Source organism: Ptiloglossa arizonensis, chromosome 2 (assembly GCF_051014685.1).
Source record: "Ptiloglossa arizonensis isolate GNS036 chromosome 2, iyPtiAriz1_principal, whole genome shotgun sequence".
NCBI classification, from domain to species: Eukaryota; Metazoa; Arthropoda; class Insecta; order Hymenoptera; family Colletidae; genus Ptiloglossa; species Ptiloglossa arizonensis.
The window spans coordinates 1,358,122-1,379,084 of NC_135049.1; positions in this window are offsets into that span (position 1 = coordinate 1,358,122).

Consider the following 20,963-nt stretch of genomic DNA (forward strand, 5'->3'; position numbering starts at 1 on the left):
TAACGTATAACGTATAACGTATAACGTATAACGTATAACGTATAACGTATAACGTATAACGTATAGCGTATAACGTATATCGTATAACGTATAACGTATAACGTATAAAGGATAACGTGTAACGTCTATCGTATATCGTATATCGTTTAACGAATAATGTACAACAAGTAACGTGTAACGTATAACGTATAAAGTATAACGTATAACGTATAACGTATAACGTATAACGTATAACGTATAACGTATAACTTTTAACGTATAACGTATACCGTATAACGTATAACGTATAACGTATAACGTATAACGTATAACGTATAACGTATAACGTATAACGTATAACGTAGAACGTATAGCGTACAACTTATAGCGTATAACGTATAACGTATAACGTATAACGTATAACGTGTAACGTGTAACGTATAACGTATAACGTATAACGTATAACGTATAACGTATAACGTATAACGTATAACGTATAACGTATAACGTATAACGTATAACGTATAACGTATAAGGTATAGCGTATAACGTATAACGTATAACGTCTAACGTATAACATAATACGTATAACGTATAACGTATTACGTATAACGTATAACGTATAACGTATAACGTGTAACGTATAACGTATAACGTATAACGTATAACGTATAGCGTATAACGTATAACGTATAACGTATAACGTATAACGTATAACGTATAACGTATAACGTATAACGTATAACGTATAACGTATAACGTGTAACGTATAACGTGTAACGTATAACGTGTAACGCATAACGTGAAACGCATAACGTAAAACGTGTAACGTGTAACGTAAAACGTATAACGTATAACGTATAACGTATAACGTATAACGTATAACGTATAACGTATAACGTATAACGTATAACGTATAACGTATAACGTATAACGTATAACGTGTAACGTATAACGTATTACGTATAACGTATAACGTATAACGTATAACGTATAACGTATAACGTATAACGTATAACGTATAACGTATAACGTATAACGTAATACGTATAACGTATAACGTATAACGTACAACGTATAACATATAACTTTTAACGTATATCGTATAACGTATAACGTATAACGTATAACGTATATCGTGTAACGTATGACGTATGACGTATGACGTATAACGTATAACGTATAACGTATAACTTATAACGTATAACGTATAACTTTTAACGTATAACGTATAACGTATAACGTATAACGTATAACGTATAACGTATAACGTAATACGTATATCAAATAACGTATAACGTATAACGTATAACGTATAACGTATAACTTATAACGTATAACGTATAACTTTTAACGTATAACGTATAACGTATAACGTATAACGTATAACGTATAACGTATAACGTATAACGTATAACTTATAACGTATAACGTATAACTTTTAACGTATAACGTATAACGTGTAACGTATAACGTATTACGTATAACGTATAACGTATAACGTATAACGTATAACGTGTAACGTATAACGTATAACGTATAACGTATAAAGGATAACGTGTAACGCATATCGTATATCGTATACCGTATAACGTACAGCGAGTAACATGTAACGCATAACGTATAACGTATAACGTATAACGTATAACGTATAACGTATAACGTATAACGTATAACGTATAACGTATAACGTACAAAGTATAACGTATAACGTATAACGTATAACGTATAACGTATAACGTATAGCGTATAACGTATAACGTATAACGTATAACGTATAACATAATACGTATAACGTATAACGTATTACGTATAACGTATAACGTATAACGTATAACGTGTAACGTATAACGTATAACGTATAACGTATAACGTATAACGTATAACGTATAACGTATAACGTATAACGTATAACGTATAACGTATAACGTATAACGTATAACGTATAACGTATAACGTGTAACGTATAACGTACAACGTATAACGTATAACGTATCACGTATAACGTATAACGTATAACGTGTAACGTATAACGTATAACGTAGAACGTATAATGTATAACACATAACACATAACGTATAACGTATAACGTATAACGTATAACGCATAACGTATAACGTAATACGTATATCAAATAACGTATAACGTATAACGTATAACGTATAACGTATAACGTATAACGTATAACGTATAACGTATAACGTATAACGTATAACGTATAACGTATAACGTATAACGTATAACGTATAAAGGATAACGTATAACGTATAACGTATAACGTATAACGTATAACGTATAACGTATAACGTATAACGTATAACGTATAACGTGTAACGTATAACGTATAACGTATAACGTATAACGTATAACGTATAACGTATAACGTATAACGTATAACGTATAACGTATAACGTATAACGTATAACGTATAACGTATAACGTATAACGTATAACGTGTAACGTATAACGTATAACGTATAACGTATAACGTATAACGTATAACGTATAACGTGTAACGTATAACGTGTAACGTGTAACGTATAACGTGTAACGTATAACGTATAACGTATAACGTATAACGTATAACGTATAACGTATAACGTATAACGTATAACGTATAACGTATAACGTATAACGTATAACGTATAACGTATAACGTATAACGTATAACGTATAACGTATAAAGGATAACGTGTAACGTATATCGTATAACGTATATCGTATAACGAATAATGTACAACAAGTAACGTGTAACGTATAGCGTATAACGTATAACGTATAAGGTATAATGTATAACGTATAACGTATACCGTATAACGTATAACGTATAACGTATGACGTATAACGTATAACTTTTAGCGTGTAACGTAAAACGTATAACGTATAACGTATAACGTATAATGTATAACGTATAATGTATAACGTATAACGTATAACGTATAACGTATAATGTACCACGTATAACGTATAACGTATAACGTATAACGTATAACGTATAACGTATAAAGTATAACGTATAACGTATAACGTATAACGTATAACGTATAACGTATAACGTATAACGTATAACGTATAACGTATAACGTATAACGTATAACTTATAACGTATAACGTATAACGTATAACGTATAACGTATAACGTATAACGTATAACGTATAACGTATAACGTATAACGTATAACATATAACGTATAACGCATATCCTAGAACTTATGGCGTATAACGTATAATGTATAACGTATAACGTATAACGTATAACGTATAACGTATAACCTGTAACGTATAACGTATAACGGATGACGTATAACGTATCACGTATAACGTATAACGTGTAACGTATAACGTATAACGTATAACGTATAACGTATAACGTATAACGTATAACCTATAACGTATAACGTATAACGTATATCGTATAACGTATGACGTATGACGTTTAACGTATAACGTATAACGTATAACGTATAACGTATAACGCATAACGTATAACGTAACACGTATATCAAATAACGTATAACGTATAACGGATAACGTATAACGTATAACGTATAACGTATAACGTATAACGTATAACGTATAACGTATAAAGTATAACGTATAACGTATAACGTATAAAGGATAACGTGTAACGTATATCGTATATCGTGTAACGTATAACGTATAACGTATAACGTATAACGTATAACGTATAACGTATAACGTATAGCGTATAACGTATAACGTATAACGTATATCGCATAACGTATAACGTATAACGTATAACGTATAACGTATGACGTATAACGTATAACGCATAACGTATAACGTATAACGTATAACGTATAACGTATAACGTATAACGTATAACGTATAACGTATAACGTATAACGTATAAAGGATAACGTGTAACGTATATCGTATATCGTATAACGTATAACGTATAACGTATAACGTATAACGTATAACGTATAACGTATTACGTATAACGTATAACGTATGACGTATAACGTATAACTTTTAGCGTGTAACGTAAAACGTATAACGTATAACGTATAACGTATAACGTATAACGTATAACGTATAACGTATAACGTATAACGTATAACGTATAACGTATAACGTATAAAGGATAACGTGTAACGTATATCGTATAACGTATATCGTATAACGAATAATGTACAACAAGTAACGTGTAACGTATAGCGTATAACGTATAACGTATAAGGTATAATGTATAACGTATAACGTATACCGTATAACGTATAACGTATAACGTATGACGTATAACGTATAACTTTTAGCGTGTAACGTAAAACGTATAACGTATAACGTATAACGTATAATGTATAACGTATAATGTATAACGTATAACGTATAACGTATAACGTATAACGTATAATGTACCACGTATAACGTATAACGTATAACGTATAACGTATAACGTATAACGTATAAAGTATAACGTATAACGTATAACGTATAACGTATAACGTATAACGTATAACGTATAACGTATAACGTATAACGTATAACGTATAACGTATAACGTATAACGTATAACGTATAACTTATAACGTATAACGTATAACGTATAACGTATAACGTATAACGTATAACGTATAACGTATAACGTATAACGTATAACGTATAACATATAACGTATAACGCATATCCTAGAACTTATGGCGTATAACGTATAATGTATAACGTATAACGTATAACGTATAACGTATAACGTATAACCTGTAACATATAACGTATAACGGATGACGTATAACGTATCACGTATAACGTATAACGTGTAACGTATAACGTATAACGTATAACGTATAACGTATAACGTATAACGTATAACGTATAACGTATAACCTATAACGTATAACGTATAACGTATATCGTATAACGTATGACGTATGACGTTTAACGTATAACGTATAACGTATAACGTATAACGTATAACGCATAACGTATAACGTAATACGTATATCAAATAACGTATAACGTATAACGGATAACGTATAACGTATAACGTATAACGTATAACGTATAACGTATAACGTATAAAGTATAACGTATAACGTATAACGTATAAAGGATAACGTGTAACGTATATCGTATATCGTGTAACGTATAACGTATAACGTATAACGTATAACGTATAACGTATAACGTATAACGTATAGCGTATAACGTATAACGTATAACGTATATCGTATAACGTATAACGTATAACGTATAACGTATGACGTATGACGTATAACGTATAACGCATAACGTATAACGTATAACGTATAACGTATAACGTATAACGTATAACGTATAACGTATAACGTATAACGTATAAAGGATAACGTGTAACGTATATCGTATATCGTATAACGTATAACGTATAACGTATAACGTATAACGTATAACGTATAACGTATTACGTATAACGTATAACGTATAACGTATATCGTATAACGTATAACGTATAACGTATAACGTATAACGTATAACGTATGACGTATAACGTATAACGTATAACGTATAACGTATAACGTATAACGTATAACGTATAAAGGATAACGTGTAACGTATATCGTATATCGTATAACGTATAACGTATAACGTATAACGTATAACGTATAACGTATAACGTATTACGTATAACGTATAACGTATAACGTATATCGTATAACGTATAACGTATAACGTATAACGTATAACGTATAACGTATGACGTATAACGTATAACGTATAACGTATAACGTATAACGTATAACGTATAACGTATAACGTATAACGTATAACGTATAAAGTATAACGTATAACGTATAACGTATAACGTATAACGTATAACGTATAACGTATAACGTATAACGTATAACGTATAACGTATAACGTATAACGTATAACGTATAACGTATAACGTATAACGTATAACGTATAAAGGATAACGTGTAACGTATATCGTATATCGTATAACGTATAACCTATAACAAATAACGTATAACGTATAACGTATAACGTATAACGTATAACGTATAACGTATAACGTATAACGTATAACGTATAACGTATAACGTATAACGTATAACGTATAACGTATAACGTATAACGTATAACGTATAACGTATAACGTGTAACGTATAACGTGTAACGTATAACGTGTAACGTATAACGTGTAACGTATAACGTGTAACGTATAACGTGTAACGTATAACGTGTAACATATAACGTATAACGTATAACGTATAACGTGTAACGTATAACGTGTAACGTATAACGTATAACGTATAACGTATAACGTATAACTTATGACGTATAACGTATAACGTATAACGTATAAAGGATAACGTGTAACGTATATCGTATAACCTATAACGTATAACGTATAACGTATAACGTATAACGTATAACGTATAACGTATAACGTACAACGTATAACGTATAACGTATCACGTATAACGTATAACGTATAACGTGTAACGTATAACGTATAACGTATAACGTATAATGTATAACACATAACACATAACGTATAACGTATAACGTATAACGTATAACGCATAACGTATAACGTAATACGTATATCAAATAACGTATAACGTATAACGTATAACGTATAACGTATAACGTATAACGTATAACGTATAACGTATAACGTATAACGTATAACGTATAACGTATAACGTATAACGTATAACGTATAACATATAACGTATAACGCATATCCTAGAACTTATGGCGTATAACGTATAATGTATAACGTATAACGTATAACGTATAACGTATAACGTATAACCTGTAACGTATAACGTATAACGGATGACGTATAACGTATCACGTATAACGTATAACGTGTAACGTATAACGTATAACGTATAACGTATAACGTATAACGTATAACGTATAACGTATAACCTATAACGTATAACGTATAACGTATATCGTATAACGTATGACGTATGACGTTTAACGTATAACGTATAACGTATAACGTATAACGTATAACGCATAACGTATAACGTAATACGTATATCAAATAACGTATAACGTATAACGGATAACGTATAACGTATAACGTATAACGTATAACGTATAACGTATAACGTATAAAGTATAACGTATAACGTATAACGTATAAAGGATAACGTGTAACGTATATCGTATATCGTGTAACGTATAACGTATAACGTATAACGTATAACGTATAACGTATAACGTATAATTGTGTAGCGTATAACGTATAACGTATAACGTATATCGTATAACGTATAACGTATAACGTATAACGTATAACGTATGACGTGTAACGTATAACGCATAACGTATAACGTATAACGTATAACGTATAACGTATAACGTATAACGTATAACGTATAACGTATAACGTATAAAGGATAACGTGTAACGTATATCGTATATCGTATAACGTATAACGTATAACGTATAACGTATAACGTATAACGTATAACGTATAACGTATTACGTATAACGTATAACGTATAACGTATATCGTATAACGTATAACGTATAACGTATAACGTATAACGTATAACGTATGACGTATAACGTATAACGTATAACGTATAACGTATAACGTATAACGTATAACGTATAAAGGATAACGTGTAACGTATATCGTATATCGTATAACGTATAACGTATAACGTATAACGTATAACGTATAACGTATAACGTATTACGTATAACGTATAACGTATAACGTATATCGTATAACGTATAACGTATAACGTATAACGTATAACGTATAACGTATGACGTATAACGTATAACGTATAACGTATAACGTATAACGTGTAACGTATAACGTGTAACGTATAACGTGTAACGCATAACGTGAAACGCATAACGTAAAACGTGTAACGTGTAACGTAAAACGTATAACGTATAACGTATAACGTATAACGTATAACGTATAACGTATAACGTATAACGTATAACGTATAACGTATAACGTATAACGTATAACGTATAACGTGTAACGTATAACGTATTACGTATAACGTATAACGTATAACGTATAACGTATAACGTATAACGTATAACGTATAACGTATAACGTATAACGTATAACGTATAACGTATAACGTAATACGTATAACGTATAACGTATAACGTACAACGTATAACATATAACTTTTAACGTATATCGTATAACGTATAACGTATAACGTATAACGTATATCGTGTAACGTATGACGTATGACGTATGACGTATAACGTATAACGTATAACGTATAACGTATAACGTATAACGTATAACGTATAACGTAATACGTATAACGTATAACGTATAACGTACAACGTATAACATATAACTTTTAACGTATATCGTATAACGTATAACGTATAACGTATAACGTATATCGTGTAACGTATGACGTATGACGTATGACGTATAACGTATAACGTATAACGTATAACGTATAACGTATAACTTATAACGTATAACGTATAACTTTTAACGTATAACGTATAACGTGTAACGTATAACGTATAACGTATAACGTATAACGTATAACGTATAACGTATAACGTGTAACGTATAACGTACAACGTATAACGTATAACGTATCACGTATAACGTATAACGTATAACGTATAACGTATATCGTGTAACGTATGACGTATGACGTATGACGTATAACGTATAACGTATAACGTATAACGTATAACGTATAACGTATAACGTATAACGTAATACGTATAACGTATAACGTATAACGTACAACGTATAACATATAACTTTTAACGTATATCGTATAACGTATAACGTATAACGTATATCGTATAACGTATGACGTATGACGTTTAACGTATAACGTATAACGTATAACGTATAACGTATAACGCATAACGTATAACGTAATACGTATATCAAATAACGTATAACGTATAACGGATAACGTATAACGTATAACGTATAACGTATAACGTATAACGTATAACGTATAACGTATAACGTAATACGTATAACGTATAACGTATAACGTACAACGTATAACATATAACTTTTAACGTATATCGTATAACGTATAACGTATAACGTATAACGTATATCGTGTAACGTATGACGTATGACGTATGACGTATAACGTATAACGTATAACGTATAACGTATAACGTATAACGTATAACGTATAACGTAATACGTATAACGTATAACGTATTACGTATAACGTATAACGTATAACGTATAACGTATAACGTGTAACGTATAACGTATAACGTATAACGTATAAAGGATAACGTGTAACGCATATCGTATATCGTATACCGTATAACGTACAGCGAGTAACATGTAACGCATAACGTATAACGTATAACGTATAACGTATAACGTATAACGTATAACGTATAACGTATAACGTATAACGTATAACGTATAACGTACAAAGTATAACGTATAACGTATAACGTATAACGTATAACGTATAACGTATAACGTATAGCGTATAACGTATAACGTATAACGTATAACGTATAACATAATACGTATAACGTATAACGTATTACGTATAACGTATAACGTATAACGTATAACGTGTAACGTATAACGTATAACGTATAACGTATAACGTATAACGTATAACGTATAACGTATAACGTATAACGTATAACGTATAACGTATAACGTATAACGTATAACGTATAACGTGTAACGTATAACGTACAACGTATAACGTATAACGTATCACGTATAACGTATAACGTATAACGTGTAACGTATAACGTATAACGTATAACGTATAATGTATAACACATAACACATAACGTATAACGTATAACGTATAACGTATAACGCATAACGTATAACGTAATACGTATATCAAATAACGTATAACGTATAACGTATAACGTATAACGTATAACGTATAACGTATAACGTAATACGTATAACGTATAACGTATTACGTATAACATATAACGTATAACGTATAACGTATAACGTATAACGTATAACGTATAACGTATAAAGGATAACGTATAACGTATAACGTATAACGTATAACGTATAACGTATAACGTAATACGTATAACGTATAACGCATTACGTATAACATATAACGTATAACGTATAACGTATAAAGTATAACGTATAACTTTTAACGTATAACGTATAACGTAATACGTATAACGAATAACGCATTACGTATAACATATAACGTATAACGTATAACGTATAACGTATAACGTATAACGTATAACGTATAAAGGATAACGTATAACGCATAACGTATAACGTATAACGTATAACGTATAACGTAATTCGTATAACGTATAACGTATAACGTATAACGTATAACGTATAACGTATAACGTATAACGTATAACGTATAACGTATAACGTATAACGTATACCGTATAACGTGTAACGTATAACGTATTACGTATAACGTATAACGTATAACGTATAACGTATAACGTATAACGTATAACGTATAACGTATAACGTATAACGTATAACGTAATACGTATAACGTATAACGTATAACGTATAACGTACAACGTATAACATATAACTTTTAACGTATATCGTATAACGTATAACGTATAACGTATAACGTATATCGTGTAACGTATGACGTATGACGTATGACGTACAACGTATAACGTATAACGTATAACTTATAACGTATAACGTATAACTTTTAACGTATAACGTATAACGTATAACGTATAACGTATAACGTATAACGTATAACGTATAACGTAATACGTATATCAAATAACGTATAACGTATAACGTATAACGTATAACGTATAACGTATAACGTATAACCTGTAACGTATAACGTATAACGGATGACGTATAACGTATCACGTATAACGTATAACGTGTAACGTATAACGTATAACGTATAACGTATAACGTATAACGTATAACGTATAACGTATAACCTATAACGTATAACGTATAACGTATATCGTATAACGTATGACGTATGACGTTTAACCTATAACGTATAACGTATAACGTATAACGTATAACGTATAACGTATAACGTATAACGTATAACGTATAACGTATAACGTATAACGTATAACGTATAACGTATAACGTATAACGTATAACGTATAACGTATAACGTGTAACGTATAACGTGTAACGTATAACGTGTATCGTATAACGTGTAACGCATGACGTATAACGTATAACGTATAACGTATAACGTATAACGTATAATGTATAACGTATAAAGTATAACGTATAACGAATAACGTATAACGTATAACGTATAACGTATAACATATAACGTATAACGTATAACGAATAAATTTTAACGTATAACGTATAATGTATAACGTATAACGTATAACGTATAACGTATAACTTTTAACGTGTAACGTGTAACGTAAAACGTATAACGTATAACGTATAACGTATAACGTATAACGTATAACGTATAACGTATAACGTATAACGTATAACGTATAACGTATAACGTATAACGTATAACGTATAACGTATAACGTATAACGTATAACGTATAACGTATAACGTATAACGTATAACGTATAACGTATAACGTATAACGTATAACGTATAACGTATAACGTATAACGTATAACGTATAACGTATAACGTATAGCGTATAACGTATATCGTATAACGTATAACGTATAACGTATAAAGGATAACGTGTAACGTCTATCGTATATCGTATATCGTTTAACGAATAATGTACAACAAGTAACGTGTAACGTATAACGTATAAAGTATAACGTATAACGTATAACGTATAACGTATAACGTATAACGTATAACGTATAACTTTTAACGTATAACGTATACCGTATAACGTATAACGTATAACGTATAACGTATAACGTATAACGTATAACGTATAACGTATAACGTATAACGTATAACGTGTAACGTATAACGTATTACGTATAACGTATAACGTATAACGTATAACGTATAACGTATAACGTATAACGTATAACGTATAACGTATAACGTATAACGTAATACGTATAACGTATAACGTATAACGTACAACGTATAACATATAACTTTTAACGTATATCGTATAACGTATAACGTATAACGTATAACGTATATCGTGTAACGTATGACGTATGACGTATGACGTATAACGTATAACGTATAACGTATAACTTATAACGTATAACGTATAACTTTTAACGTATAACGTATAACGTATAACGTATAACGTATAACGTATAACGTATAACGTAATACGTATATCAAATAACGTATAACGTATAACGTATAACGTATAACGTATAACTTATAACGTATAACGTATAACTTTTAACGTATAACGTATAACGTATAACGTATAACGTATAACGTATAACGTATAACGTATAACGTATAACTTATAACGTATAACGTATAACTTTTAACGTATAACGTATAACGTGTAACGTATAACGTATTACGTATAACGTATAACGTATAACGTATAACGTATAACGTGTAACGTATAACGTATAACGTATAACGTATAAAGGATAACGTGTAACGCATATCGTATATCGTATACCGTATAACGTACAGCGAGTAACATGTAACGCATAACGTATAACGTATAACGTATAACGTATAACGTATAACGTATAACGTATAACGTATAACGTATAACGTATAACGTACAAAGTATAACGTATAACGTATAACGTATAACGTATAACGTATAACGTATAGCGTATAACGTATAACGTATAACGTATAACGTATAACATAATACGTATAACGTATAACGTATTACGTATAACGTATAACGTATAACGTATAACGTGTAACGTATAACGTATAACGTATAACGTATAACGTATAACGTATAACGTATAACGTATAACGTATAACGTATAACGTATAACGTATAACGTATAACGTATAACGTATAACGTATAACGTATAACGTGTAACGTATAACGTACAACGTATAACGTATAACGTATCACGTATAACGTATAACGTATAACGTGTAACGTATAACGTATAACGTAGAACGTATAATGTATAACACATAACACATAACGTATAACGTATAACGTATAACGTATAACGCATAACGTATAACGTAATACGTATATCAAATAACGTATAACGTATAACGTATAACGTATAACGTATAACGTATAACGTATAACGTATAACGTATAACGTATAACGTATAACGTATAACGTATAACGTATAACGTATAACGTATAAAGGATAACGTATAACGTATAACGTATAACGTATAACGTATAACGTATAACGTATAACGTATAACGTATAACGTATAACGTATAACGTGTAACGTATAACGTATAACGTATAACGTATAACGTATAACGTATAACGTATAACGTATAACGTATAACGTATAACGTATAACGTATAACGTATAACGTATAACGTATAACGTATAACGTATAACGTGTAACGTATAACGTATAACGTATAACGTATAACGTATAACGTATAACGTATAACGTGTAACGTATAACGTGTAACGTGTAACGTATAACGTGTAACGTATAACGTATAACGTATAACGTATAACGTATAACGTATAACGTATAACGTATAACGTATAACGTATAACGTATAACGTATAACGTATAACGTATAACGTATAACGTATAACGTATAACGTATAACGTATAACGTATAAAGGATAACGTGTAACGTATATCGTATAACGTATATCGTATAACGAATAATGTACAACAAGTAACGTGTAACGTATAGCGTATAACGTATAACGTATAAGGTATAATGTATAACGTATAACGTATACCGTATAACGTATAACGTATAACGTATGACGTATAACGTATAACTTTTAGCGTGTAACGTAAAACGTATAACGTATAACGTATAACGTATAATGTATAACGTATAATGTATAACGTATAACGTATAACGTATAACGTATAATGTACCACGTATAACGTATAACGTATAACGTATAACGTATAACGTATAACGTATAAAGTATAACGTATAACGTATAACGTATAACGTATAACGTATAACGTATAACGTATAACGTATAACGTATAACGTATAACGTATAACGTATAACTTATAACGTATAACGTATAACGTATAACGTATAACGTATAACGTATAACGTATAACGTATAACGTATAACGTATAACGTATAACATATAACGTATAACGCATATCCTAGAACTTATGGTGTATAACGTATAATGTATAACGTATAACGTATAACGTATAACGTATAACGTATAACCTGTAACGTATAACGTATAACGGATGACGTATAACGTATCACGTATAACGTATAACGTGTAACGTATAACGTATAACGTATAACGTATAACGTATAACGTATAACGTATAACCTATAACGTATAACGTATAACGTATATCGTATAACGTATGACGTATGACGTTTAACGTATAACGTATAACGTATAACGTATAACGTATAACGCATAACGTATAACGTAACACGTATATCAAATAACGTATAACGTATAACGGATAACGTATAACGTATAACGTATAACGTATAACGTATAACGTATAACGTATAACGTATAAAGTATAACGTATAACGTATAACGTATAAAGGATAACGTGTAACGTATATCGTATATCGTGTAACGTATAACGTATAACGTATAACGTATAACGTATAACGTATAACGTATAACGTATAGCGTATAACGTATAACGTATAACGTATATCGCATAACGTATAACGTATAACGTATAACGTATAACGTATGACGTATAACGTATAACGCATAACGTATAACGTATAACGTATAACGTATAACGTATAACGTATAACGTATAACGTATAACGTATAACGTATAACGTATAAAGGATAACGTGTAACGTATATCGTATATCGTATAACGTATAACGTATAACGTATAACGTATAACGTATAACGTATAACGTATTACGTATAACGTATAACGTATGACGTATAACGTATAACTTTTAGCGTGTAACGTAAAACGTATAACGTATAACGTATAACGTATAACGTATAACGTATAACGTATAACGTATAACGTATAACGTATAACGTATAACGTATAACGTATAAAGGATAACGTGTAACGTATATCGTATAACGTATATCGTATAACGAATAATGTACAACAAGTAACGTGTAACGTATAGCGTATAACGTATAACGTATAAGGTATAATGTATAACGTATAACGTATACCGTATAACGTATAACGTATAACGTATGACGTATAACGTATAACTTTTAGCGTGTAACGTAAAACGTATAACGTATAACGTATAACGTATAATGTATAACGTATAATGTATAACGTATAACGTATAACGTATAACGTATAACGTATAATGTACCACGTATAACGTATAACGTATAACGTATAACGTATAACGTATAACGTATAAAGTATAACGTATAACGTATAACGTATAACGTATAACGTATAACGTATAACGTATAACGTATAACGTATAACGTATAACGTATAACGTATAACGTATAACTTATAACGTATAACGTATAACGTATAACGTATAACGTATAACGTATAACGTATAACGTATAACGTATAACGTATAACGTATAACATATAACGTATAACGCATATCCTAGAACTTATGGCGTATAACGTATAATGTATAACGTATAACGTATAACGTATAACGTATAACGTATAACCTGTAACATATAACGTATAACGGATGACGTATAACGTATCACGTATAACGTATAACGTGTAACGTATAACGTATAACGTATAACGTATAACGTATAACGTATAACGTATAACGTATAACGTATAACCTATAACGTATAACGTATAACGTATATCGTATAACGTATGACGTATGACGTTTAACGTATAACGTATAACGTATAACGTATAACGTATAACGCATAACGTATAACGTAATACGTATATCAAATAACGTATAACGTATAACGGATAACGTATAACGTATAACGTATAACGTATAACGTATAACGTATAACGTATAAAGTATAACGTATAACGTATAACGTATAAAGGATAACGTGTAACGTATATCGTATATCGTGTAACGTATAACGTATAACGTATAACGTATAACGTATAACGTATAACGTATAACGTATAGCGTATAACGTATAACGTATAACGTATATCGTATAACGTATAACGTATAACGTATAACGTATGACGTATGACGTATAACGTATAACGCATAACGTATAACGTATAACGTATAACGTATAACGTATAACGTATAACGTATAACGTATAACGTATAACGTATAAAGGATAACGTGTAACGTATATCGTATATCGTATAACGTATAACGTATAACGTATAACGTATAACGTATAACGTATAACGTATTACGTATAACGTATAACGTATAACGTATATCGTATAACGTATAACGTATAACGTATAACGTATAACGTATAACGTATGACGTATAACGTATAACGTATAACGTATAACGTATAACAAATAACGTATAACGTATAAAGGATAACGTGTAACGTATATCGTATATCGTATAACGTATAACGTATAACGTATAACGTATAACGTATAACGTATAACGTATTACGTATAACGTATAACGTATAACGTATATCGTATAACGTATAACGTATAACGTATAACGTATAACGTATAACGTATGACGTATAACGTATAACGTATAACGTATAACGTATAACGTATAACGTATAACGTATAACGTATAACGTATAACGTATAAAGTATAACGTATAACGTATAACGTATAACGTATAACGTATAACGTATAACGTATAACGTATAACGTATAACGTATAACGTATAACGTATAACGTATAACGTATAACGTATAACGTATAAAGGATAACGTGTAACGTATATCGTATATCGTATAACGTATAACCTATAACAAATAACGTATAACGTATAACGTATAACGTATAACGTATAACGTATAACGTATAACGTATAACGTATAACGTATAACGTATAACGTATAACGTATAACGTATAACGTATAACGTATAACGTATAACGTATAACGTATAACGTGTAACGTATAACGTGTAACGTATAACGTGTAACGTATAACGTGTAACGTATAACGTGTAACGTATAACGTGTAACGTATAACGTGTAACGTATAACGTGTAACATATAACGTATAACGTATAACGTATAACGTGTAACGTATAACGTGTAACGTATAACGTATAACGTATAACGTATAACGTATAACTTATGACGTATAACGTATAACGTATAACGTATAAAGGATAACGTGTAACGTATATCGTATAACCTATAACGTATAACGTATAACGTATAACGTATAACGTATAACGTATAACGTATAACGTACAACGTATAACGTATAACGTATCACGTATAACGTATAACGTATAACGTGTAACGTATAACGTATAACGTATAACGTATAATGTATAACACATAACACATAACGTATAACGTATAACGTATAACGTATAACGCATAACGTATAACGTAATACGTATATCAAATAACGTATAACGTATAACGTATAACGTATAACGTATAACGTATAACGTATAACGTATAACGTATAACGTATAACGTATAACGTATAACGTATAACGTATAACGTATAACGTATAACATATAACGTATAACGCATATCCTAGAACTTATGGCGTATAACGTATAATGTATAACGTATAACGTATAACGTATAACGTATAACGTATAACCTGTAACGTATAACGTATAACGGATGACGTATAACGTATCACGTATAACGTATAACGTGTAACGTATAACGTATAACGTATAACGTATAACGTATAACGTATAACGTATAACGTATAACCTATAACGTATAACGTATAACGTATATCGTATAACGTATGACGTATGACGTTTAACGTATAACGTATAACGTATAACGTATAACGTATAACGCATAACGTATAACGTAATACGTATATCAAATAACGTATAACGTATAACGGATAACGTATAACGTATAACGTATAACGTATAACGTATAACGTATAACGTATAAAGTATAACGTATAACGTATAACGTATAAAGGATAACGTGTAACGTATATCGTATATCGTGTAACGTATAACGTATAACGTATAACGTATAACGTATAACGTATAACGTATAATTGTGTAGCGTATAACGTATAACGTATAACGTATATCGTATAACGTATAACGTATAACGTATAACGTATAACGTATGACGTATAACGTATAACGCATAACGTATAACGTATAACGTATAACGTATAACGTATAACGTATAACGTATAACGTATAACGTATAACGTATAAAGGATAACGTGTAACGTATATCGTATATCGTATAACGTATAACGTATAACGTATAACGTATAACGTATAACGTATAACGTATAACGTATTACGTATAACGTATAACGTATAACGTATATCGTATAACGTATAACGTATAACGTATAACGTATAACGTATAACGTATGACGTATAACGTATAACGTATAACGTATAACGTATAACGTATAACGTATAACGTATAAAGGATAACGTGTAACGTATATCGTATATCGTATAACGTATAACGTATAACGTATAACGTATAACGTATAACGTATAACGTATTACGTATAACGTATAACGTATAACGTATATCGTATAACGTATAACGTATAACGTATAACGTATAACGTATAACGTATGACGTATAACGTATAACGTATAACGTATAACGTATAACGTATAACGTATAACGTATAACGTATAACGTATAACGTATAACGTATAACGTATAACGTATAACGTATAACGTATAACGTATAACGTATAACGTATAACGTATAACGTATAACGTATAACGTATAACGTATAACGTATAACGTATAACGTATAACGTATAACGTATACCGTATAACGTATAAAGGATAACGTGTAACGTATATCGTATATCGTATAACGTATAACCTATAACAAATAACGTATAACGTATAACGTATAACGTATAACGTATAACGTATAACGTATAACGTATAACGTATAACGTATAACGTATAACGTATAACGTATAACGTATAACGTATAACGTATAACGTATAACGTATAACGTATAACGTATAACGTATAACGTATAACGTGTAACGTATAACGTGTAACGTATAACGTGTAACGTATAACGTGTAACGTATAACGTGTAACGTATAACGTGTAACATATAACGTATAACGTATAACGTATAACGTGTAACGTATAACGTGTAACGTATAACGTATAACGTATAACGTATAACGTATAACTTATGACGTATAACGTATAACGTATAACGTATAAAGGATAACGTGTAACGTATATCGTATAACCTATAACGTATAACGTATAACGTATAACGTATAACGTATAACGTATAACGTATAACGTACAACGTATAACGTATAACGTATCACGTATAACGTATAACGTATAACGTGTAACGTATAACGTATAACGTATAACGTATAATGTATAACACATAACACATAACGTATAACGTATAACGTATAACGTATAACGCATAACGTATAACGTAATACGTATATCAAATAACGTATAACGTATAACGTATAACGTATAACGTATAACGTATAACGTATAACGTATAACGTATAACGTATAACGTATAACGTATAACGTATAACGTATAACGTATAACGTATAACGTATAACGTATAACGTATAACGTATAACGTATAACGTATAACGTATAACGTATAACGTATAACGTATAACGTATAACGTATAACGTATAACGTATAACGTATAACGTATAACGTATAACGTATAACGTATAACGTATAACGTATAACGTATAACGTATAACGTATAACGTATAACGTATAACGTATAACGTATAACGTATAACGTATAACGTATAACGTATAACGTATAAAGGATAACGTGTAACGTATATCGTATATCGTGTAACGTATAACGTATAACGTATAACGTATAACGTATAACGTATAACGTATAACGTATAGCGTATAACGTATAACGTATAACGTATATCGCATAACGTATAACGTATAACGTATAACGTATAACGTATGACGTATAACGTATAACGCATAACGTATAACGTATAACGTATAACGTATAACGTATAACGTATAACGTATAACGTATAACGTATAACGTATAACGTATAAAGGATAACGTGTAACGTATATCGTATATCGTATAACGTATAACGTATAACGTATAACGTATAACGTATAACGTATAACGTATTACGTATAACGTATAACGTATGACGTATAACGTATAACTTTTAGCGTGTAACGTAAAACGTATAACGTATAACGTATAACGTATAACGTATAACGTATAACGTATAACGTATAACGTATAACGTATAACGTATAACGTATAACGTATAAAGGATAACGTGTAACGTATATCGTATAACGTATATCGTATAACGAATAATGTACAACAAGTAACGTGTAACGTATAGCGTATAACGTATAACGTATAAGGTATAATGTATAACGTATAACGTATACCGTATAACGTATAACGTATAACGTATGACGTATAACGTATAACTTTTAGCGTGTAACGTAAAACGTATAACGTATAACGTATAACGTATAATGTATAACGTATAATGTATAACGTATAACGTATAACGTATAACGTATAACGTATAATGTACCACGTATAACGTATAACGTATAACGTATAACGTATAACGTATAACGTATAAAGTATAACGTATAACGTATAACGTATAACGTATAACGTATAACGTATAACGTATAACGTATAACGTATAACGTATAACGTATAACGTATAACGTATAACTTATAACGTATAACGTATAACGTATAACGTATAACGTATAACGTATAACGTATAACGTATAACGTATAACGTATAACGTATAACATATAACGTATAACGCATATCCTAGAACTTATGGCGTATAACGTATAATGTATAACGTATAACGTATAACGTATAACGTATAACGTATAA